This window comes from Tympanuchus pallidicinctus, unplaced genomic scaffold (assembly GCF_026119805.1).
Source record: "Tympanuchus pallidicinctus isolate F22 unplaced genomic scaffold, pur_lepc_1.0 scaffold5, whole genome shotgun sequence".
Taxonomy (NCBI): domain Eukaryota; kingdom Metazoa; phylum Chordata; class Aves; order Galliformes; family Phasianidae; genus Tympanuchus; species Tympanuchus pallidicinctus.
Genome location: NW_026294769.1, coordinates 9,039,506 through 9,048,385, shown reverse-complemented (window position 1 = coordinate 9,048,385; position 8,880 = coordinate 9,039,506).

The window sequence follows — 8,880 nt, the reverse complement described above, 5'->3', positions numbered from 1 at the left end:
AAGATGAGAAATGAAGAATATTTGCACAGAATCAGAAAAGAATATACCAGTAAGATTTACCATTAAAAAAATTGCTCCATTAAACAAAAGCAAAAAGAATTACAAGGAATCTGCTATAGGTGCAAGGATGTTCATGAAACTACTTGGGAATTTTCTTTTCTCCCTTTGTCTATCAGGGCTCAAAATCCTTCAACCTTCTTGGTTCTAAGCATGCATGGACTCCTCATGCCCTCAACCGTTCTTATCTGAAATCACCTCGAGGTCATTAAACCCTACCATGTAATAACATCCTTTTCATTCAATCAATCATTACTGTCCACACTACTCCCAACCCTCTTTCTCTCCCTGCTCCCATCTACCCTTCACATACTCTTTCTGTCATATTCCTACACTCCTTTTGGAACTGAAGGTCACCTTTCCTGTCTGTCTCAACCTGTTATTTCAGAGGCATTTTAAAACTTCAGTCACAGACTGGAAACATTAAAAATCCCTCAGAATGATGTGAAAGGCAATTTAAAAAAGCTCATGTATGTCTCAGATCCTAGATAACAAGTTGGGCCTTATTTGAGTGAGGTATTGAACTAATCAACTTCTGCATGTCCCTTGTATCCAATCATATTATGATTCTCTACTAGGGGGAAAAAAAAAAGTCTGTACAGTTGTCCTACAAAACCTACTGAATTTTCAATTTTTTTTCAATTTTTTTTTTTTTTAAGAGTATTTTGTAGCATCGTGTACCCTTATGTTCACCTGAAAGACAAACCAAATCCAAAGTCATCAATATGACAATACAACCAATTTCAAACTTCCCAAAGAGTGGCTGTAAAACCAAGGAGTAAGTCACTTTTCTGTCGTGCACATTGTGTCCATTTTGGTTGCTTTTGATAGCTGATAGAAAGGTTACATACAACATGGATCAAAACAAATTTAAATGGAAGAGGTGAGTCAAGTTTTTCCTGGAAAGCTCTTCACACAAGTAAGTTTTTATGAACTCTGAGATGTCACAATCATTCTTAATGTTTCACCACTTTCACCTTGTACAAAGGGATTTTAGGAACTGAGAACCCAAATACTTTTTCCTTTGAAAAGATGAAGAAAGAAACACAAGGAAGAATGGAAAATAGTAAAGAAAATTCAGGATCAGTGGGTTGTGATAAGACTGTAAAACAGATTGCCAAATTGCTAACTGCAGTGTGCAATCTACTGCTTAAATCTGTGTTGCTGCCAGAGAAATAGAAAAGGGTAAACGTCATGCTGAATGTTGAAAAATGTGCCTGGGTGTTGCAAGCCAAAAAGTCTGGCTTTCAAGAAAATAAAATTGGATGAAAGTATAATTTAAGAAGGAATTAATAGATCTATGATTAACGATGACTAAACAAGCAAAAGGCAACACAGTTTTTGTACAGAGTAGTTCTGCACATACTGAAGAGCTTTCTCTGATATACTCAACAAGTAGATGAGCAGACCTTTATCTTAAGACTACAGACAAGGTGCTTCATCAAAACTGCTCTGATTTAAAAATAAATAAAAATTGCTCATTAAAAGTAAAGGTGGGACTAAATAGTTGGTGCTCAAAAAAGATGATCATCTGTACAATACAGGAATGTACCATGGGATGTCTGCTCTTCAACATGTTCATAAATGATCTAGGAAAGTTGTTGAATAATAAGCCGGAATTATTCACAGTAGTCAAAACTAAAGCTGATTTAAAAAAAAAAAATCTTAGTATGCAAAATGAGCACGTTACAAAGTGGCAAAGAAATTTCGATGTTATTAATCACAAAGCTGCAGGAAACTAACCTGATTGCTTATGTACAAGGGCTGCTCCAAAAGTAATGCCTCCTATTTTATGATGTTGACCCACAGTGCCAGAAGTGAATGTTGATGGCATGGCAGTAGAGGTTGAACGTTCCCACAAATATTCCAGTACATGTTGTTGCTGTGTGACAAATGGCAGCAGAGGGGCAGTCGGACAAAATGGCACCTGACAAAAAGGTACAGGTGAAGCAGAAAAGTGAAACTGAATTCCTCCATGTGATTAAAAAAAAATGGCACCTGCTGACATTCATCGATGCTTGCTGAACATTTATGGAGTCCAAAACAGTGGATGTGAGCACAGTGCAGTGATGGGTGGTGCGTTTCAGCAGTGGCGAAAGTGATGTGACAGACAAGTCAAGTTCAGGACAGTTATAAAGATTTTAACGAGCAGAGCTTGCTGACTCTTGGTCATCACTGTTGAAAATGAATAGCTAATGGTGGTGACTGCTGAAAAACATATCTGTGGTTTCCATGGAAATAAATAGGAGGCATTACTTTTAGAGCAAACTACATATAACAATGAACTATTGATACCCCTGAAAGAATTCAAGTAATTATTGACAGTTTTTCTTGGTGAGAACTAATGCTCAAAGGAAGACCAAACATAACTAAATTAGGAAATTGAGAACAAAAATCAATTACATTCTTCTACTGAATAACTCCATATTGCACCCCAAAATACTGTATATTGTTTTGATTGCAGTCTTATAAATATGAGACATAATTAACAGGTAAGAAGAGTTATTAGGTTTACAAAATGAACATGAATTATTTGGAACTGTTCAGCCTGAGAAAAGAGAGAAGGAAATGATGTAGGTATGGGAGATAGTAAATAGCCTTGACAAAGTGAAAAAATATCCAGTGTTTCCTGTAAACTGTTTTTGTGCTTGAAGGTCTTTCACTGGCAAGAGTGCAATCCCAGCTTTGCTGTGTAGCACTCCACAGTTCAAAGAGCAAGCATGGAGAGTAGGAAAATTGAGGCTCTGGATGTCCCAGAAGGTACTCAGCTGGAGCCCAGATAGCTCATGACTTGTGAGTGTATATGCTGTGGAGGGTCATGAAAGAAGAGTGCATACATAGGGAGAGAAAACTCTAACTGTACCCACAATCCATGATCTGTCCAGTATCTTCTGAAATGCAGAATGGGGAATTACTCTGGTGGGCAGATATTCTCCAGGTCAGGAGGTTAAGATATCTTCATGTCATACCCATTTACTGGATAGTGTCCTACCAGCCATCTTGACACTTTTGGGACAGGAAATAGTGCTCTGCTCCTACCAGATAGCCAAAATGCCCAATGCATTATCCCACCTTCTATACTCTGCTTGAAGGATTTCCTAAGCTGGGTATGATTTGACCTTTAAAAGCCAAGACTTCTTACAAGCACAAACAAAGCCCATCCCATGTCAGTTGGCCTCAATTCTTGGAAATGTTGTGATGTGCATTTAATTCTCTGATTCAACAGAACTTGGGATTCAACATAATGTTCCTTTCCCAAGGAGTTACTGACAGCTTTCCATAGGGAAATCTTATGGCTATTTCTTCTGTATTTTTCTCCTCTTTTTGAGATTTTTTTTTTTTTTTTTGAACTGGGGAAGACTCTGTGCAAACTGACATAACTACACTTTCTGCCTACTCTGTCCAGGCACAGTCTGCTCTGTCTCAGTCCTGAGGGCACTAGTAAGTCTAAATGGCTCTGATCCAGCCCTGCGTTAGGCCCCTATTACTCACCTTGCCCAGGGGTTATGTTTAATATCAGTCCTGGATGTCCTGTCTCTGCATGAGCTATATCCCAGAGAAGCTGGTCTCTAGTGCACACTGATCTAGATCCTGTCTTGCAGATAAACTTCCTGGCTTGACCTAGCACCTACTTCATGACCATGAACTTGCCTTAGGATCTGGTCTTCTTGTGAAACCCAGCCACCATCACTGCTTGCTTACACTGTCTGGGAAGCAGAAGCCAATCTCTTGCTGGTGAGACCCCTAGCCTCTTGGCAGTACTACTGCTCTTAACTCCTGGATATCTGTACTTGAAGAAGCAAACAGCCCTCACTCTTCTCTGACATGCCTTTATCTGCCTCCTTTCTACAATATGTATGTATATATACATAGCTTCTGGCAATTAGGATTAATATGACTAAGAACAGGATATGCTGCTGTGTGATTTTACTTCCACTATGCAAACATTTTTATACCAGTGAAATTTTGTAGGCTAATTGCAAAGCATTTCTATTTTGTCTCTGCATGAAAAATCTGCTTATTTAGTTGCACTACTGTCTCTTTTCTAATCATCTGGTCAGTGTCAATGTATTCTGTGGACACTAAGGTTATGTCTACCGGAATAAAATGAAACAGTGCCAAGTACCTCATCTAAGAGAGATACAGGATTCTCCTGGCTGATTAGCATTTAATAAGCCCCTGTGGCAGGTGTTTAACTTCTCCAGCTGGAACACTCATCTGCATCTGGGGATGGTCTGAATGTAAGAACAATCACAGTAGGCAGTCTGGGCATGGCAGTCTGCCATGCCACTCTGCCATGTTCACTCTGGCATTCTTTCTGCCCTATTCCAGCTGACTTTGACACTACATTCTTTCTTCCATGTTTACACCTCATCCAGTGCACACCAAACATGCTTCTAACACTTTATTAGAAAAACAGCTCTTTCTCTTCCTTCCTGAATTTTCAACTCAGGAGAGAACAACTCCTTTGTATCCATTATAGTTAAATGACAAGAGAGAACTATGTGCACCACGAATGTGGTAACCATTTACTCTTCGTAAAGATCTCCCATAGGAAAAGAGGTTTAGAGAACAATTTGGATTCCACCTGTTATAACTCTTGCAACAGTACCTGTTGCTCTCCTCTTAGAGTTAGTTCAACAGCAGGAAGGATGCAGCTGCACATGGATAGACAACCATCATAGGTTACAAATCTCTAAGATGGGGTATACATAGGATAAAGATCGCAGCCTATATTCTGGTATAACCCAGCATGGATTCAAAATTCTGTGATGAGTTACAACAGATTCTTAGACTGGATAATAACACAAAGTCCCTGGTCATCAGAGGCCTAGGCTGGAGTCCAGTGGTTTCTCTTTCCATTTCTCAGCTAGCTTTCTTCATGGTACAAAATGTTGGAATGAAAAAGAGAAGTCTGAGGATGCTAGAAAGAGCTGTGACCATTTAATGATCTTCCCCACAGTGAGTGGAAAGAAAAGAAAGAGAGAGAGTTGTGCTCTTGATGCCCCATCCCTAGGGACAATCAAGGCCAGGCTAGATATGGCTCTGGGCAGCCTGTTCTAGTGGTTGATGACCCTGCCCACTACAAGGCTTTTGAAAGCAGATGATCTTCGAAGTCCTTTTCAACCCAGGCCATTCTATGATTCTGTAATTCACTAGAACATCAACAAGACCACTGTACAGTCAATGAATGTACAGATGTTATAGTTACAAGGTATATCAGAGAGCTTGGCTACATAATTATTACACCAAAGCAGAAAAGATAGGACACTTACCTGTATCCTCAGCTCACTTATGAAACTCCAGTAGAAGGGATCTCCAGAAGAGATCCTTTCCCTCTGGTAGTCAGTTCTTAAATGGGTCTAGGAGAGGTGGAGCCAGGCTCCACTCCTTCAAGCAGCACAGGTGAATTGCCTTCACCTGTGCTCCCATGGCTGACTCATTGCTCACCTCAGGTGATCAATCAGAGGTTCAGGCTATGATTCAGCAGTTCCCATACAGCCACAAAGCTGGTTTATTCTAGTAACCCTGGTTCCCAGTGGCTGGTCAGTATTTCTACCAGATAAAACCAGATTTTGTTTGTATGTTTACAGCCCTGAAAATGTTTTATCACAACAATTGTTCCTTGACTAGAAAAGTACTAGCCTTGCAACCTTTGGACAACAAATGAACTGACTAGGGGGTGTATATGCAATTCCTACTGTGTGTTTAAAGAGCAAGCATTCCTTGAAAACTTAAAGAAGTGCAACAGATCTAGGTGACCTGACAGTTAGTATGTAGAAACAAGCAATTTATCAAACAATATTCTTGAGTTGTAACTTAGATAACAGTATAATCAAATTGCAAATAAAGCCTTAACTCTTTCCTACATGCTGCGCTGTGAGAGTATTCCTTGCAAGGAGCATGACTAGCTCAGTGTAGCTGGCAAAGGCCTCATCCGTGGGCCATCCCTTTATTCTTTGTCCATAGCAAAAACGAGTCATCTTGGTTTCCATGGTTTCCAGCAGCAGAGAAGGAAGAAAGCAGACACAGATTTTTACTAAGATCAAATGTTTGGTATGCATATACACAAAGCCAGGCAATATGCCATAGTGAGTGAGGGGAGAAATCTTTCATCACTTCATCTGATAGTCTCCTATAGCAACTGCAGTAGTACAAGCAGTCAGAGGCATACAGCTGCATAGCAACCTGCTATGTCATACAAAAGAGCCTCACCTCCTCCTAGTGCATGCATGGTACTATTAAGGAACGATTTGGTTAGGTGCATACATCTCTCCAATATGATCAGGCTTGGCAGACACAGTACCCCTATCATTCTACTTGCCTGCCCTGGAAGAGAATAAGCCATCTCTCACTGTGACCTCAGTGATGTGCTCAGGAAAGAAGCAAACATTACCAATTTTGCATGGTGCCACTTGGATGAAGCAGTGTTCATGACACTAGCTCCTTGCCTACCCCTAATGATAGCTACAACTCCAGTGCAAGTTCTGCAGTCTTTTCTGCCTCCCTTAACTTTAGGAATGGGTCTCCTTCCACTTCACCACATGGCATCCACCTTCATTCTTGATCAAGTCTGTCTGTGACTCAGTGGTGTAGTACAGGCATGCCAGCTGTGACAGGAACAAAGGGTTTGCCCCTCATTCCCAATTCTGAGACAAACTCAGGAGAGTGGAACCCTCATCAAGATCACTCCAAGTCTTTTCCTCCTAGGGTAAGTCAGGTTTCATGGCCACATTGGTGTTCACTCACTGCCCTGTAGCATATGGGCCCAGAGTGGGTCCATTAATCTGCTGTGACAGAAAGAGCTCTGGTAGTCTTGTGCCAGCCACACTGCTCTATGGGATCACTGCATAGGGTACTTATCATCTTGTTCTACATGGTACCTTGTTTGTCTTAGTCATCCTCCTCTTGCCTGCATCTGCCTCCTCATTTCTGCAGGCTGCTTTTTCAGCTGCTTCTCCATGACAGTGAGCATACTCTGGAGGCTATGATGCCCCATCATTCTGGGAGATACCTGATGGATCTTGTTCAGGGCTCTGTGCCAGACAGATTACTTTGTGTGAAAGAAATGTATGCTTATAACTCAGGTGTAGCTTCTTGGACAATAAGGGATATGTTTTAAACCTATGTTCATGCTGTGTGCATGCTCATGTAATGCTGCTGTCCACCCAGATTGGGTCAGCAAAGGTTGCTGTGTTCACCACAGGCTGCTCTTCCTAGGGCACCAATAGCAGAGTTCCTTCTGCAGGAGAACATTTGTCCCCTGTGGACAATCTGGACACTATGCCATGCACCAAAAGAAGCCCAGAACCACGGAGAACAATTTTTTTGTTCCTAGTTGTTGCTGAAAGAGAATTATCCTCTGTAAGATATTCTGTTAACATCAGTGTTTCAAAGCTTGCTGGGGACACAAATGACTTGTTCAAGTCCAGGCAAGTACTGGGCAAGAATTGTGAAATGCTTTGTCTGAAGGACATAGATGAACAAGTCCGGGGCAAGGAGAGAGAGATGAGCTGCATCTAAATAGCTGTGAAGTGCTCTTTTGTGTGGACTTATCTCAAGATGATGGCCGTCTCAGGGTACTCAATGACTCTTGCTAAAGACCCTTCCTTGTCTTAGGCTGGAGAACAAGTAGGATAAAAGGGAAATCGAAAACCATGAGGATAGGTTTTCTGGCAACAGATTCCTCACGAAGAAGAACAAGGATTTCTGACAACAGATTCCTCACGAAGTGATGCCTGCACTCTGACGGACTCTCCTGGGCCTGCTACCTGACCGCTGCTGCTTCCTCCTGGTTTGGCTCTGCGACTTCTTCCTGCTACCTGCTTGCTGCCCAACCCCTCCCCGCTGCTTTTGCTTCGGACCTTCAAACGTCGTGCAACGGGTCGCTGCTGGATCCTGGTGGTGAGTATCCTCACTTTATGCAATTCTTGCTTCTTTCTTATCTTTTCTATCGCCCCCCTTTCCTTCCCCTTCTTCCTGATTAGGATTTGTAATAAACTGGTTGGACGAACATTTGAACCGTTATTTCTTAATCTCAGGCCAGGTATACAGATATTAAAAGAACCTCATCTCCCTCCTATAAATTGGAGCGAGACATCCTCCCTGTCCCATGGAGCCCTATTTCTTTCTCCTTTCCTAGGTGTCCTAAAAGTTAGGCATAAAACCTTCACACATACGTGCTTTGCACATCTGTGGCCCAAAGGACTCTGCTCAGGTCAGTCTACTACAGCCAGAATGAGTGGCTACAGATGTGGAAATTGATATATTGGGAACAGGAGTAAAGTCTTTGATATTGCTATGGAGGAGAGAGTAAATTTGGGTGTTTGCATAGGGGAAATTTTGAAGTTTTCCTACCCTCTCCTTCACCAGAGTGGAGCTTTCTAACTCAAAGAAAGTTTAGTGTCTTCGTTTTGTAAGGACAAACCTCCTGCAGCTTAGATGCACAGCGCTGGTTTTGAGGGCTGAGCCTGTGTTGTAGAGCAAGGAAGGAGCTGAGAAAACTAGAGGAATGCTTCCCCAGAACTGATCTTGGTCAGGAGACAAATGGACCCTGCTGTGTCATGTTCCTTCTACTTGGAAGACAGCAGTCCATCTGACATGGCTGCTAGCCATGCAGACCTAATTCTCCAGCCACTGATGTTTTCTTTTTGTGGCAAGCTGTCAGCTGAAGAGATGACAGATGGTTCACACTTCAAACCTCTGTGTCTGCTGCCCAGTATCATGAAGCATCTGATTCCAGAACAGAGTTCCAAGTTTTTTTCCTTTTCTCCTCTATCAGTAAGAGGGAAAAGGATACTTCTTATACTTGCCTCTGTTCTC